This window comes from Pogona vitticeps, chromosome 10 (assembly GCF_051106095.1).
Source record: "Pogona vitticeps strain Pit_001003342236 chromosome 10, PviZW2.1, whole genome shotgun sequence".
NCBI lineage: Eukaryota > Metazoa > Chordata > Lepidosauria > Squamata > Agamidae > Pogona > Pogona vitticeps.
In genome coordinates, this window is record NC_135792.1 from 5,678,086 (window position 1) to 5,695,636 (window position 17,551).

Genomic DNA, 17,551 nt, shown 5'->3' on the forward strand with positions numbered 1-17,551 from the left:
CAATGCACGCTAGTGACTTGTCTTAATTTATGGACATACATTAGGAAGCTTGCCAGAGCATTAATTAAAAATGACATGAAATCAAAGCAGCTTATCTAATTGCTTCTTTTGTACATGTTACAAAGCTTACAGGAGAGCCGGTCATACAACAACGGGATCAATAGTGACCCCAGATGTCAAAGCTGCATCTAATCATTGATTCAACCCAACATTTGGTCTTGCCAATGTTAACATCTACTGTTGGTGGGTTTCTCCAGGCTATACAGAGGTCACACATGATTTTTGACAGTGAACTATTGAGTTATTTCATCACGCTATGACTTTTTCCCCTGTCAAAGAGTAGATCCCGGTTTTATCCAGTATCAAGCCAAAGGGGATTCAACAGAGTAGTTAAAGCAAACAAAATAAACATCCACGCAGTAGGTCTACTGAAGTTTTTATTTATTATTGCCTCTATATTTATTTGCTTAAAATATGTATAATTCACATTCCGAGGTGCAGATAGCTTATAATGCTCTAAGACCCGAGGAAACACAATTACCATTTTGTCATCGGTTTCAACATCATTACGACCTCAAACAACGTAATGATTATTTCATTTTAAAAAGGCAGCAGCTTGTGGATTTTACAATGCAAAACAACTCAGTAAGACAAAGACAGGAAAAAAATAAATAAATCTTCAGAGGTTGTTAGAAAAAAGAAGAGGAAAAGATGCTGATGAGGCAGTGTATCTTCCTGAAGTGTACTTTTCGAAGATGTGAGGCCAACACTAAAAAATCTTGAGAGGAAGCACAAAGAGAAAGCCAGCCAGCTACTTTAATGCATGCCTAGAAGGTCTACAAGTAACCTGTTAAAAATTCTTAACTAGTACCTGTGAGCTTGCATCTCTTTCAGGTCCCCCAAAGAAGGATGTCTGGCTTTGATCTTGATGCTTGGATGGTCATGTACAGGTCTAAGTGAACCATTCGGCATGGAAAAGTCAAAGGCAGCATCTTGAGTTGGCCTTCAACATACTGTACATAGGTGGACAGTGTAACTGGTAGACGACAAGCATAATACGACGCGATCAGCTGCATTCACAAGAACCAGCACATTCTCCTAGTAGCAGCTTCTGAATTGTCTTCCAGAGCTGACCCACACACAGTGCTTTATAGTAATCTAATGCTATGGATTCCCATCTAAGCTAAGTAACATTGCTGAATCCTTTTTCCCCCTTCATAGTGTGCCTTGCAATGGAATTGTCCAGTAGATAGGTACTAAAGCAGGCCAAACATTATAGGACAGATACATGGTTATATGTAGAAGTCCACCAAACAGTTCAAGCAAGAGATCCATCTTGCCAATGGCTAGAAGATCATGTTCTCTTTTTTAAGCCCATCTCTTTGTCAATGATTTTTACTGGGGATTTTTCTATTTGTATCAGTATTTATTGTCATTATTTGTAATTGTTGCATAATGACTTAGAATTTTGTTTCTGAAGGACCATATATAAATTTTTTATAACAGGACTAACTCAGTGTCTTGGAGAAGATTTTTTTAAAAAAAGCAAATCTGAAGCTCTGGAACGTACTTCTGTTCCTTTAGAGTGTCCCCCCCCCCCCCGAGACAGTGGCTATGATTTCATGCTGTAGAAAATCCTTCTACTACAGACTTTCCACCTCTTCCTACATGTGAGCCTGTAATACAGAAGGGTTTAATTATGAATGTGAACTCCTATTCCCACAGAGTCAGCCAGAAAGGAATATTGTGTGGATATCTTTAATGTTCATTATATTTTGCAAAACATAAATCTGTGCTATTTGAAGATTTGTTTACGACTGTCTGGGAACTCAATCCCCCCTTCAAAAAAAAATAAAAGACCTTAAAAGATCTTAAAACACATCAAGTCATCTTAAATCTGCATCCTAGGTAGAGGGATGACATTATATGTGTTCACAAGAAATTCATTTCAAGTACTACAAATGAGTCCTTCAGTAATACCCAGGAGTCATAATGTCTATGACATAACGAACCCTCTTAAATTACAGCCTACGCTAATTAGATCAGCTATTGCTACATTCCAGTCCCTGAAACAATTTGCTTAAAGTGGTAGTTACCTTTAATGAAAAGACGTATAACCGAAAATGTCAGCAACCTTTTCAATTCGAGATGACTTACGGGCAGGACTCGGCCGTATAAAGTACCTACACTCTTGGGCGACCGATGGGGCCTGATCTTCTCATGAAAGAGCTGGTTTATGAGATGGAGAGAGTACATTATTCCCATGGGGAGAGGCCGCTGGCTTCCACCTGCTCTGCTCTTCTCCACCCGCCCTCTACGTTTTACTGCAGCCTAAGTGTTCCCTAAAATTTAATCTTTACTTCCTCTTTAATGCATTTTGTGTTTTTTTTTAAAGAAAAGAAAAGAAAAAGACTTTACTGATGTTGTGAATGTCCTCTTCGTCCTCTTTACGTTTTGCTCAAGTCTTCCATTTTCTCTCTTTAGCAGTTTATCAATAGCGCTCAGGTTGGCTAGGAATCAGTCACTGGAATCGCCAATTGTAAAAGACAGGCATTGGAAATATATATATAGGAGTTTTCTTGTTGAGTCCTGACCCAGGCAGGTATTGATAAAAAAATATGCTGGGTTGCTATTAATTGGCTTTAACTGTGAACTAATAACTATCTAGCCCGCTGTCTGTTTCAGAGTGAATGTCACGTTATACTCAGATGGCCGCCTTCGAGGTATCTCACTGGGAGGAAACACGATTTCCTATATTTGCATCACTTATTTCTTTATTGTTTATTTATTTTGTTTTGTCACTTTGTTATTCAAGAGGGTCTGTGAAACATTGCCCAACCAAACAGAGAGAGAGAGAGAGAGGCGGGCGGGCGGACGGACGGACGGACGGATGGATAGATAGATAGATAGATAGATAGAGAGAGAGAGAGAGAGAGAGAGAGAGAGAGAGAGAGAGAGAGGGATGGTTGGATGGTTGGATGGTTGGATGGACAGACAGACAGGCAGGCAGATAGACAGATAAGACAGACAGACAGTCAGTCACTGCTTTAAAAAGAAAGAACATTTAAAATCCATTTTAAAACAGATTGTTTAAAAATAGATGAAGAACAAGTCTAAGAGCCAACTTTACAATGTGTTTTAAAGATTGAAGGCCATATGGAAAATATGTATATCATCTCATTCTTCCTCTGCATGTTCTTAGTACTTTAAGCCTGTGAGCAGCTGCCAATCAGCTTTTAACCTGCCTGTAGGCAGCGGTAGCTGACAGCTGTCCATTGTGTGGCCTCCTGTTGGGCCCAACCTTTAAAAGTCCACCCCTTGTGAGGTATGGGAACAAGATCTATTTGAGGCTATTTTCCATCTTTCTGATCCCAGGTGGTGCTACATCTTGACAGTTTCACCAAGATTCTCCCTCTGTAATCTCTTAAACTACCTTCCCTGTTTGCTCTCTCATGTACGCGCAGAACTAAGCACTTTACAAGTCTGGTCCATCAAGAAGGTCGTATCAGACTTCCCGTGATGTTCGGTTTTTTCCCTCATGAACTTCTTCATAAAGGGTATGTAAAGAATGCTTGAATGGGCACAGTTCTGTTGCCCTTTCAGAATACAAGTGTTGCTGAATTCGGCTTGCAATTGCATCTTTTTAAAAGCATGTATGTACACCCGTACACACAAGCCCTGAAGTGCTGAAGGCAGGGATTAAAATTCTACCCAAAAAGCCTTGACATGTTTCATAACTGTTGGAGAGCGATCTTCTGGATGGAATGTTTGTTCTTCTTAAATGTACTAGATTCTGCACTGACGTTTTCAGTATTTTTCCCACCATCCATACGACGTTAATTTTGTCTTGCTTAGTACAGTGCTTTTTTTCTCTCTGCATGGCCTTCCACTCCTTCTAGGCAAATTTTGTTCCGTGGTGGGGTAGAGTTTAGTGGTATGGTGCTTTAGTGCTATGAAACTTCCCACTGAACTTGATGTCCGCATGAGAACTTCCCAGCTGGAAACAGTCAATTTCCACTAAAAACAACAGCAGCAGCAAAGAAGATGGGGTCAATTTAGAAATTATTCTATAAGGATTGTGCTAAAAAAATTCTTTAAGAGAGATGGCTTCCTTAAAAAAAAAAAAAGTGGATTTTTAAAGAGAAGTTTGAACACGGCTTCTGAGTTGACTTTTTGCTCCACCCGCTTCTTTCTATCACACCCAGTAGGCACGCTGTCCATTCACCCTTCAAACATTTTGGGTTATTTAAGAGAGAATGGCATAAAACATACCGAAGCCACAATGCCCTTTAATATCTAAAAATTAGGTACAGTATATTATTCATCAGGCTGGCTGGCGCAGTGGCGCAGTGGTTAAAACGCTGTACTGCAGCTAAACTGTGCTCACGACCTGGGGTTCAAATCCCAGGTTAGCCGGCTCAAGGTTGACTCAGCCTTCCATCCTTCCGAGGTCGGTAAAATGAGTACCCAGCTTGCTGGGGGGGGGGCAATGTGTAGCCTGTATCATTAAAAATTGTAAACCGCCCGGAGAGTGCTTGTAGCGCTATGGGGCGGTATATAAGTCCAATAAATAAATAAATAAATATATAATAAATATGTCAGTGGTTTAGGTCTCTGGCTGCTGAGCCAGAGGTTGGGAGTTCAATTCCTCCACGGGGCCTCCTGGGAGTAGAGCCAGCCTGGGTGGCCTTGGCCAAGCTGCACAGTCTCAGGACGCCCCCTAGAGGAAGGGAATAGGAAGCGACCTCTCAGAGTTCTGTACCTGAAAAACTCTAAAAAGGGCCACCGTAAATCAGAATTGACTTGATGGCACAGGATGAAACACACACACACACACACACACACACACACACACACACACACACACACACACAGAGAGAGAGAGAGAGAGAGAGAGAGAGAGAGAGAGAGAGAGAGTACCTTTAACATTTGCTTTAAGCCCGGACAGAGTCCTAGCAGAGAATTCTCACACTTTGTTTTATGTTACACAGAGAATCTACCATCTGTTAATTTCCCTGGGTCACCCTGAGTATTTTGAATGGGAAAGAAATTACACCCACAGCTTTCTCTCCTGTTTGAGGCTGCTGTGCTCTCTAGGGACATTTGGCATCCTACATCTTTCATTCCTCTCTTTCCAAATATGTTTCGGAGGTTGTGCGGATTATTTATGCAGGCCGGCATAGATTAAGTGTGGCCATTATGAGCCTGTTTGGGCATTGTTGTCAAGACATTTTATGCAGTAAAAATTAGTGCATTTACTTATATGGGGGGGGGCATTTCTCCTCCATCACTGACCCCTCTCCCACATTTATTTTAAGAAAAGCATCTCTACCTGGGCTGTTTAGCTTCAAAATAAAGCTTAATTCTGAGATGGTAATGTGGCAGAAGCCTGAGCAAGAACAGAAAGCTCGTATCTAATTGTGTTTCCATTGTAGCGAGCCGGCCAAGTGACATGCATTTCCACCAGTGCTAAAAATAATGAGGGATTCAAGCGACACCCATTGATGACTCCGAATGCCATCTCTTTCCTTGACCTAATTGATTGTAGCTATGCACCTCAAGTGCTTTGCATAAACCGTTTAGACAGCAGGAACATTTCCCGCTCAATTGATTGACATATCTTATTTCCAACTTTAAGCTTAATCATGGCAAAGAAATAATTCATTTGCACCTTCTAGACTTGTGGAACTTGACACAGAAGGCAGCCGTGCCTACGAGCGCCTTGAAGACGCAACGCAACGCTTCCCCCAGCAAAGCTGTATATAGATATATATTATACCTAATATTAACTTAGTTTATGAACCTCCAGAAAGGGCTGCGGACAAATGCAATAAAACCAATTCATTAAGTGGCAGCAGGTGGTACTTTCTGTTTGAAAGGATATGACAAACCAGAGACTTTTAAAAAATGGTTTTACGGTGAAAAATATATATAATTGCTAAACACCCAGGACTTAATTTGAGCACGGGCTCAGGATAGAATTGTTCTTTCATTTCCTTCCACATTGCTACAATTGCGCTCACAGGTGGCGGAAATGTGACACTAGGGATGCCTATGGATCCTCAGGCGGGTTGTTTTTTTTGGCCCCTCAGCCTCCTCTAGCCACCCTTCTGCCATTAAAAGAACCATGAATTCCAGATCCTAAAACCAGCCAGAAACAGATTTCATTGTTATTGTTCCATGCGGTCAAGTTGCCTCTGATCCATGGTGAAGCGATGAAGGAGCCATCTCCAAACTATCCTGTGTTCAACAGCCCCGCTCAGCTCTTGCAGACTCAAGCCCATGGCATCCTTTAGAGAGACAGTCCATCTTGTATTTAGTCTTCCTCTTTTCCTGCTGCCTCCCATCCTGCCCAGCATGATGGTCTTTTCCAGAGAATTTCGCTTTCTTGTGATGTGCCCGGAGTCGGATAGCTTCAGTCCCAACACTGGGTCCTCTTACCGGGAGAAAAGCAGTCTATAAAACAAAGAGACAAGCAAGCAAACAAACAAAAGGTTGTTTGTGTGACACTCAGATGTAACGCAAGATTTTGACCCATGACGGATCCCCAGAAATCCTGGCCAGGGCAGTTTACGGTGAAGGCTTCTAGGCGTTTTAGACCAAGAATATCTGGGGATCCAAAGTTGGGAATCACTGCAATACATGTGTGTCTGTGTGCACATATAATATAAGGATAAGTGGAATAAATATATTTATTGCCCATTTCCTCAAGAATGCTGAAAACCACCAAACAAAAACAAAACTTTCCAGTAGGGCCGAACAGATGTGCCAACATTGGTGAAAACATTCCTTTGTCCTTTGAATTTCTACCTGTCTAGGATTGGAAAGGTCTGTGTTCCAAGGTGTGACCTCCTTGCTTGTTGCAGCTCCACAATTCTCTTTTTCTTTTAAGAAATTAAAACCTGGTTGGACATCTTTCTCACTTCCTGCCCTTGCACTGAGTTGCCTGCAATATTATGGGTCTACTCTGCACCATAACCTTTTGGACCAGGCTCTCCTCATTCTAACGACGGCTGTCTGCTTTCTTGCACGCCCTCCACCCATGTTCCCTCTGATCCTCAATGAAAAGCATTGGCCTCCAGGGGTCGCTGTATCTAAGGTGGGCAAGATGCCGAAAATCCGAATTTTGCCTAGACCTTACTGAGGTTTCTGTGCAACTCAACAGGTATTATTTTTATGTGCTTTGGATACAAGGGTCTAATAAAGGGGGAGTCGGAACCGGGTGAACTGTAGATGTTGCCATCCGCATCATCAGAGCATAGATCTACTGAGATGATAATGTGTTTTGTATTTCTTCTTTTTCTTTTTCAAACTACAGAGCTGAAAGGGGCCCTACTCTGTCAAGGAGGCACAGTAGGGAATTGAACCCCCCCCCCCAAGCTCAGACTCCACAGCCAGAGACCTCAACCACTGAGATACCCAGCCATTTTCAGAACATGAGCAGTGCCTCTGTTTGCCAGAGCAGTGATCCTCAACCTTGGGCCTCCAGATGTTCTTGGACTACAGCTCCCAGAAGCCTTCACCACCACCTCTGCTGGCCAGGATTTCTGGGAGTTGAAGTCCAAGAACATCTGGAGGCCCAAGGTTGGGGACCACTGAGCCAGAGAACCAAGGTCACCTATGGCTCCTCTTGTGCTGGCAATGAGGTGATAACAAGACTTTCAAGTGCCATTACTCTCTGTGCGGGACAAGGGCGAGTAATGAGGATGATGTTGGTGACTGTACATTGTCAGTGGTATGAAAGCAAAAGGGCGGCAAGTTTAGGGTCATGTCATGTTTTATTCTGCACTCCCTCATTTTTCTCTTACCTGCCCGTCCAACCCAGTGGGGCGCCCGAGAAAGGAGAGATAAATCTTATTAGAGATTTGAACACATTGCTTATAGAGGGGGTTGAAAATTAGACCAAAGATTACTTGCAGAGGGTTGCAGGCGGCCTTAGGGAATGCCAGCTGCCGACCTCTGATATGGGAGATCAGTCCAAGGAGATCTTGAGTAGCTCTTCCATTTTCCTTGATGGGCGTTCCTCCTTAGCTCTGGCATATGAGAAATAGTGCCCCTCCAGATGTTTGGAGAATAGAATTTCCACAATCCCTCACTGTTGACTTTGTTGATGAGAGTTGTAGGCGCTCTAAACATCTGGGTTGCCACATGTTGCACCCTGTCGCCCTTGCTGGAACAGCTGGAACAGTAACATTTCTTGGGTATATTATTTGTGTCTCCATTTAAAAGTAACTGGATGCATTTCACTTTGCTGGAGGAAACCTTCAATTGAAGTGTGTTGTGCTTTTACAGGCTGAACCTCCACTGTTTGTAGTAAGCCTCCTTAAGCGCAATAGAGCTTATCTCTAAGTAATCATGATTTGATCCTCATACACCAAGTGTGGTGCTACATAATGTTTCTCATATACTTGTGTGTATATATTGATGTATACACCAAGGACAGAAAAAGTTCATGTATATGGAATTGATGGGGACATGGATATTTTCCTTTAGCTCACACACTCCTTCAACTTTCTGCCTGCCCCATGTGCCACTACTTTTTCTGTTCCATTGGATACCCAGTGTGCTCTAGTGGATAGAGTGACAGACTAGGACTCAGGAGTCCTGGGTTCAAATCAGCCATGAAAGCTCACTAGAGGAGTGGAACTGGTAAAACCAGTCCTTAAATACCTCACTTACCTTGAAAGCCCTCTTAGGGACACAATGAATTGGTTCTGACTTGGTGGCACATAACAAAAAACAGTCTACAATTATACATTTTGATCCAAACTTGGAACAGTTACATTTCCAGACAACAATACCCAGAATCCTCTGACCAACATGGTTAGGCTAACTGGGGGATCTGGTAACTGTGGTCCAAAAAAAGAGTAATGTTTCTGATTTCTGGTGTGTTTGCTGTCACAATTAGATCTCCAATATTTATCACTACGTGGCTGCGTTAAAAATGGTCAGAGAGCAGTGGAATGGAAATGATTTACTGAAAGTTTAAAAGCGGGGAGGAGTTTTAAAAAATCAGTGGTGTTTTAAAATTGCTTTTAAATCAGTTGTGGTTTTGCATTATAATGAGTGGGCCCAAATCCTGCTGCATAGCTGCGCCTGCATAACTCAAAAATGTGCAAGCGGTTGCAAAATTCGCACTAAGGTGGAAGTTGTATCCAGCAGGCAGTTCCACAGGTACAATTGCAGAACTAAGCACACAACCAAATGTGCGACCCATTGTGCAACCACGCAGAGCGCCTGAGCGTCACTCCTTGCAAACTACGGCAGGCCTAACTTTGCCGAGCACAATAGGATATTCAGCCATTGTGCTTTTCCTGGCCCTTTTTCCAGATCTTTTTGGGAACGGACTTCAGCTCCAGGTTTTGATGATGGAAATCAAAGACCTCAGGAAACAGGAATCAGGGGGGCGTAAAGATGTATTTCTCAGGGGCTGGGGCCTATGGAAGAGGCTAGGTTGTCCATCGTTCCTAGACCTCAAAGAGGTTTTCATTACAACTTCCAGGACCCCTCAACCAGTCATGTAGGGGATTTTGGAAGTTGCACTCCCCAGGGGTGTTGGCAAATCTTTGGGTGCAAGTCCCAAGTCTTGAACCCCAAGTTTGGTAAAGGTAAAGGTAAAGGTTCCCCTTGACAATTTTTGTCCAGTCGTGTTCGACTCTAGGGGGCGGTGCTCATCCCTGTTTCCAAGCCATAGAGCCAGCGTTTTTGTCCAAAAACAATCTTCTGTAGACACGGAACGCTGTTACCTTCCCACCGAGGTGGTCCCTATTTATCTACTTGCATTTATATGCTTTCGAACCGCTAGGTTGGCGGGAGCTGGGACAAGCGGCAGGCACTCACTCCGTCGCGTGGATTCGATCTTACAACTGCTTGGTCTTCTGACCCTGCAGCACAGACTTCTGCAGTTTAGCCCACAGCGCCACCACGTCCCTTTCCTTTTAAAAACAAACCAAGAAAAAAGGGGTGGGTGGGTTGTGAGTTGAGTCAGATTTGTTGGGGGGGGAAGAACCTATGCTGAGTCTAAGTCAAGTGACAGGCGTGACTTAATTCCAACTTGACAGCAACTTCCGTGAGTCAAGTCCCAATTCCTGATAATAACAATAACATTATCCAGCATCAGGTCATTTCTAATGCCAGTTTCAACACAGCCTCTCTGTGCCTTTCTTATTTTCGTTCCCCAGCTGTTGAGAATGTCCTTTAGCACTACTTTTTAACCATATTTTCTTGTGTATGTGTGTGTATAAAAGAGCTATTGAAGGTCGATCAGAGTATTTAGCATGGCTGGGAGCAAAGGAATGAAGTGGAGTCGCTGTTGCTTATTAGTCATTAGCCACCAGGACATCCACTTAACAAGTGAGTAAATGAATGGCGCTGAGTCTTAATGGGAATGGCCCCAGTGTACCTTAAAGCAAAAATGTTGTTTAATATCCCATCATTTGCTGAATAGTTAAAGAGGCCTGTTAGACATACATGGTTCACAATCATCCTCTGTGGGCCTTGCACAGCCTTTTCGGGGTTAATAAAATAGATTTTATTTTTGTCCTGGCGATCTTTACCAAAGCCTTTTTATTCACAAAAATTAAATATTCCTTTTCCACCCAGCTGCAGAATGTGATTTATGAGCGATTTTCTTTTTCTCCAAAGGAAAGGGTTAATGCCTCCGTGAATTTGAAGGTGAGGAGAAAGATTCTGAGATAAAAGGTGCACATTCAGTGAATATTCTGCTTGGCATGCAACGCGTTGGGTATAACGAACCTCTGATGCCTTTATTGGTTTTTCTGAGATGAAAAAGCAATCAGACTATAAGCCTTAATTTTCTTATAGCTGTTTGTTAACAGGGAGAGATAAGGCTTTTGAAATCGCTTGATTAGCACTTATTTCCACGCTAATATCCTTGGTATGGTTGGAGATACACACACACACCCTTTATTAGATTTATACTAGTTCCTTTGTAACATCTCTTTCTTTTGTTTTTTTTCTCTCTAAAGCTCCAAATTTAAGCAAAACAATTCGGCAGAGAAACCTGCTGTTTAAATTGAATTCAAAATTCTTTATTGATTTTGGAAACATCCATGAAATTTGGCAGGAGTTCAAAATATACTCGTCTCTCAAATGTTAATGATGAGGAAAGGGGAGGAGCAATGTTAACTAATATGGTGATCGGATGAGGCTTTATGAGCCCTTTAATTCCAGAGTCATCCCGTTAAAACGAAGGGGTCTGCTTTTGAGTAAGCCACATCGTGAGCAGCAGGAGATACTTTAATGGATGCATTACGATTCTTGCTTGCGTGACTCAACTCTGTGCAATAACTTCAGTCTTGGGAAACAGCGTTACCATATTAAGGAATGCAGGAGAAATATATTATTTTCGAACCGTCAAACAGATCCTACGGAATTCTCATTTTCACCCTGCTCTTTCCAGGAATAAAATGTTATCAGTCAACACCCAAAGAGAAAGACAGTCAGCAAAAAAATAAGTTTCAGCACATTTTTAAAAATTGCTCTTACTGGGGAACGCATCTTTAAGCACTTTTCCAGTGCAGGTTTTGCCTTAGGAGTACAAGAAATTAAAACTAAAATGTGCAGAACAGTGAAAGAGAATGAAAAGAAGAACACAACATTGCTTCTCCAAAGTGGGAATTCCTGTATAACATCTGAAAGCATCCCGTGTATATTAGGGTTTTTTTTTAAATGGAGTTTTTTTGGGGGGGAGTGCAGTTGGGGAAAAAGTGTGCAGTTGGAAGAAAAAGTGCAGTTCAAGAAAAAAAATGTGTATTTGGAAACTCATAGATAAATCCTGATGCTCACTTTTAGAGCCATCCCATTTCTTCTGAGCTGATCTCTACCACTTTCCACCTGCACTTCCCCCCCCCCAAGTTCCACATTTTGAGTCCAACTGCATGCTAAACCAACCAACCAACCAACCTGAGATCTATTAATGGGGATGTTTTCTTCTACATAGAGTTCCTCTGGTGGACAAAACTGTCTCTTGCTTGCGCACTAGGGTGTCAGGATCTGGCCCATACTGCCCTAAGCAGCTGCAGGATCGGGGCCAGCCTGACCCAGGAATGGCCTGGTGTTTGCAGGATCGGGCCCCTGGCCTGTGTAACAGCTGCTGGGCCACTCATGAGGCTCACCTGGAAACATGGAGGGAAGTCCTGTTTAAGGAGTGGTTCTCCTTCCCACAACTGGCCTCAACAACAAAGGTTTTTGGCTGTGTTGTGCTGCTCCTGAGCCCCCTGGATTCCAGTTCCTCCCTTGATCCCTGCTCTTGTCGCTACTTGTCTCCTGCATCTCTGCCTCTGGATTCCAGTGTTCCTGTCTCTGCCTTGGTCCCTGCTTGCTTCTGCTGGTCTTCTGCATCTTGGCTCCTTGTTCTGGATCTGTGCTCCCGATTCTGTGACCTGCCTCCCAGCCCGGTGCTCCCACCTCTGCTTGGTCACTACCAACTGCGCAGTGAGTATCTTTGGACTTGATACCCTGCATGGCAGACTGGGTCCCGGAGCCTGTGTCCAGGGTGAGAGCCTGCCTGAGATATCTTGGACTTTGACATAGGGGAACATGAGTAAGACTGGAGAGTCCCAAAGTTTGGTAAAGGTTCCCCTTGACATTTAGTCCAGTTGTGTCTGACTCTAGGGTGCGGTGCTCATCCCCGTTTCCAAGCCATAGAGCCAGCGTTTTGTCTGAAGACAATCTTCCGTGGTCACATGGCCAGTGCGACTTAGACACCGAACGCTGTTACCTTCCCACCGAGGTGGTCCCTATTTATCTACAGTACTTGCATTTGCATGCTTTCGAACCGCTAGGTTGGCGGGAGCTGGGACAAGCGATGGGCGCTCACTCCGGCGCGTGGATTCGATCTTACAACTGCTGGTCTTCTGACCCTGCAGCATAGGCTTCTGCGGTTTAGCCCGCAGCGCCACCATGTCCCTTTTCCCAAAGTTTGCAGAATGAGGACCCCCCCAAACAGATCAGAAACGACTAAGTGTATGCAGGGCCCCCAAAAAGCTAACATGACATAGTGGTAAGATGGTTGGGCTAGGACCTATGAGATCTGGATGCAAATCACCTCTCAGTCCTGAAGCTCATGGGACAACTTTGGTGAGTCTTTCATCCCCCACTTTCTCTCCTTGGGCTTCACAGACAATTGATAACAGGAAAGAAATTAAGGGAAAAAAATAAGAAGTTGACTTCCACCTTTGAAGAGGTAAAGGTTCCCCTTGACAATTTGTCCAGTCGTGTCTGACTCTAGGGGGCGGTGCTCATCTCCGTTTCCAAGCCATAGAGCCAGCGCTTGTCCGCAGACAATCTTCTGTGGTCACAAGGCCAGCATGACTAGACATGGAACACCTTTGAAGAACCAGGTATTAAATGGTTTGGGGACCTTTGTGACCTGTTTGAAAAGGGTGTTGTTTTTTTCACAGAAAAGAACAGACATGAGAGAGCTGGGCAGTTGCCCAAACATCATAAAGGGGTGCGTTCAGGATCAAGGTTATACTTCCCCACTTCTTCCTTTTTAATAAAACAAGCAAGCAAGCAAATTGCCCAATCCATTATGGTAGGTGGACACTCGGTATTTTGTTTGCTGGTTTCTGACACCTTCCTGAAACTCCAACTCCACTTCCCCAAACTCATATGATGGGACTGAAACTCTGCCTTCACAGATGCCTGCTTCAAAAGCCGAAGAGGATGCTGGTTTGACAACTGGCGGGTCTCAATGTCTTGCTGCTCCTGGTACTGCCACCAACTCTCATTCCGGGCCTTGTAGACGAAAGGGAGATGATTACATCAATCAGTGTCAAGGCTGGGCACCGTGATTTATGAATATGCATAATGAGTTCTCACCTTTGAGAAGGACTAGCTAGGAATATAATTGATTAGACAGGAAAAGAACAGCCAAGAAAATGAAGTTGGGGAGGGGGGGAGCGGTGGCCTAGGCTAAAAGCTTTCTTTGAAGAGCAAGGGCTCAAGACAGACCAGCGCTCATCTAAAAGAGGGGAAAATGTACAACGGGTCTGAAAAATGGAGGCATAAATCATGAGGGTTTAATTCACAGCTTCCCTTAGGGGTGCCATAGGACTTCAATTAAGGAGTATTGGCATTGAGGTTTGCAGGCTTGTATTCCCTGCAACCACCAGAAGAGGGAGTCAGAGTCGTGGCGAGAGTTGGGCATTGCTCTTGGGCACCACAGGTGGCCAGAAGGTAGTATTGCAGCCACGATACATCGGGTGCCTGCCTTGTCCATAATTCTGATTCAGCAGAATCTCAGGCAGCCCTGGGGAACAAATGATATGTCATGTGGCTCTATAAATAATCCCCAGAACATGTGCCAGCTTGCCTGCAGTGTGCCTGTCTGGCCATGGTAACGCACCTGCTAAACAAAGGTATTTCTTTGGCTTCCTCTGCCCTCTGACCTCCCTTCACCTCTTGTAAGGCAAAGAGAGGTCGAAATGCTGCCATATTCCAGGACCAATGACTTTGTAGTCAACCCACCCCCACCCCAGTCCAAGCCAGCACAGCCCAAGAAATGAAACTGGGTGTGGGCAACCTGTTTTAATCCCCCCTCCCATTTTTGCTGACATTCTGGGATGTGATATAAAGTCAGTGGGGGAAAAGAAGGGTCCATGGGCTCCTGAAACCTGCTAATTCCTGTCCTATGGATCTGACTCTCTGGCTTAGACCTCAGTGGCTGTTTCATCTCACTGGAGCTCCATCTACCACCGGAGTTGACCAGCCCTGTTGAGGGAGAAAAGCCAGGGTAGTTGCTTTTCAAGCAGGTTGGGTTAGGAGAAAAATGCATATTCAGCCTTGATGCTCATCCGTTTCAACCCTGAAGCTCTCTGGCTCCTCAATTTAACTTACCTGGCTGGGGTTGGTAGGAGGATGAAATATGTGAATAAGGAGAATGTAGTGTGTGTGTGAGATAGAGGGAGGGAGAGAGATTCATTCATTGGGTCTCCATTTGACCTCCTAAGTCAAACAGTGGGACCAGTAAATGCAAAAAGCCTTAGATTAAAATGTAAGTAATTTACAAAAGAAAAGGGGCAGGAAGAGATAAAAACAAGCAGCTTCCCCATTCTCTCTCTCTATAGGATTCTATAACCAATCTCTTTCTCTCCTGGTCTTCATCTGACCACAGAAGCAGCCAGCTTACAGGGAGGGGAAAAAATCTAAGTACATACAGACTTTCAGGTATGTTAGTTTCACACCCATCTTTAAAAGACAGAAGAGGAAGGGGAGGGTTTTGGGGGGGAGAATAAGCACCTTCCAGCATCACAAAGCTTGCAGCTTTCAAATGCGGTCTATCGGCCCTCCTGCAATCCGAGCCTATAAATAATACATTCCTATCACCGTGACCTCAAAATGTCAATACCGCACACCCTCCTGCATCTGCATAACTTGTACTGTCTCAACTTGAAGGATGTCACCCTGGTTCCGCCTCTGTTGTTGGTACTTTTAACTCGGCGTTAACTCTTCACACTCGGCTGCCGGCTCGGCGCAGCAAGAGGCGGCGTGGTGGTGCCCCGGCATTAAGGAGCGCGGCGTGGTGGAATCGGCCTCGGCTGTTGTGAGGATGCATCTCGGTGAGATGCACAGCTGGCCCCCATCCTGGCTTATTCCAGATAGGAGTTGGCTTGCAATCTATCATTCCTCCACCGGCCAGGCTGGGTCCAAACATATGCCCAGATGCATGTATACAGATACAAAGTTCCAATTGGTGTAGTGGATGGAGTGATGGACTAGGACTCAGGAGATCTGGGTTTGAATCCCGGCTCATCCATGGAAACTCACTGGGGAGGTGGTAGAATCACTCTTCTAATATATCACACCCAACAAGTCTTGCTAGGGTTGCTGTACGCTGTACTTGAATTTTGAGACTCACAGTGAAGTTGGACTTAATTCACACTAACAATTCAACTCAGGCACTCAGACTTGGTACCAAAGATGTGGGATTTAGGGTTGATGACAAAAAGCACGCATATCTGCACGCACCTGGGGATGCAATGGCTTCCTCCTTTCTAGAAGGTATTGGCTGTTTCCCCCTTGAACACATTGATCTTGTCCACTTCTGGGAGTTCAGTGATGTTTGGTCTGGCTCCTATTTGGATGGGCTAGGAAAAAAATCTTGTCCGAACCAAAAGAAGATAGACACAGAAACAGAATTGGGGGGGGGGGCATTTGGACTCCATCTCCCATTCCACAGTTGACCTTGATGTGTCTGTCCGTCATAATTTCTACATGTGTCTTAATTAACTATGCCTACATACACTGCATCAGTCAAGCCCGCCCAAGACATTTTGATCCCTGAGTCTGCAAAGCCTGCTACCCTTGTGTTGCGTCCACTTCTCTCTCTCCCCTTTCTGTTCTGTACTAGCAGGGTTCACACATGCACTCAAACAACATCGCTTGCACAGGGTTGGCTTAGGCCTTCCAAGAAAAAAAAAAGAGAGTTATTGCTGAAAATAGCCACCACACAGCTGAGCAAAAGAATATATTCTTGGACTACAACTCCCAGCAACCTTCGCCACTAGTTGGGCTGGCCAGGATTTTTGGGAGTTGTAGTGGGGAACCACTGGTCTAATGTTGAGCAAGATTAATCAACCCCTTGATGCAACATCTTGATGCAATGCATTTCTGAATCCTTCTCTGCTTACTGTTGGATGCTGGTTGTCAGGATGAGAAAATGCTCAACGGACTGTCATCGAAGAAGACTGAGAGGAGATACGATAGCACTTTTCAAATACTCGGAAGATAATCGTACAGAGGAGGGACAAGATCTCTTCTCAATTATCTTAGAGTGCATGATACATAATAATGGAACCAATTGCTTCAGGAGGTGTTGAGGGCTCCAACACAGGAGGCATTCAGGAGAAAATTGGACAGCCATCTGTTCGATCTGCTTTGATTTGAATTCCTGCATTCCTGAGCAGGGGGGTTGGGCTTCCATCATAGGCCCCTTTCAACTCCATGAGCCTAGGATTCTGTGACACTGTGGTTTTATGAAAACATAGTTAATTGTTTGTCATAGAGGTGGAGACCTGGAATGAAGATTCCATTCTGAGGAGCAGTCCGACATTTTGGATGAGACCAAAAAAAATCCATCTCGCCATAAAATGTGAAACAATCTTTATAAGACTGTCATAAAGATTTATAAGATAGTTAAACAATCTTTATACGATTGTTTCACATTTTATGCCAAGTTGGGTTTTTGTTTCATTCAAAATGTATAAATGTATATATATATATATATATATATAAAAGGGGGTCATTCCTAAGGCCATTGGTTCCATTGTCATACTGCTCGAACAGTTAAGAAGTTTTTCCTGATATTCAGCCTAAAATTGGCTTCCTGTAACTTGAGCCCTTTATATATATTCTAATCCGTCTATATATGTAAAAGCATTAGAATTATGTAAAAGCATTAGAATTGGCCATTTAGTCTTGAAGTACATGTAGTCAAATACACCAGTCCAGTTATATATATTTGACTGTGTACACTGTACAGATATATATAAAGTATTCATGAATACATAGAATGGTGTATTCATGA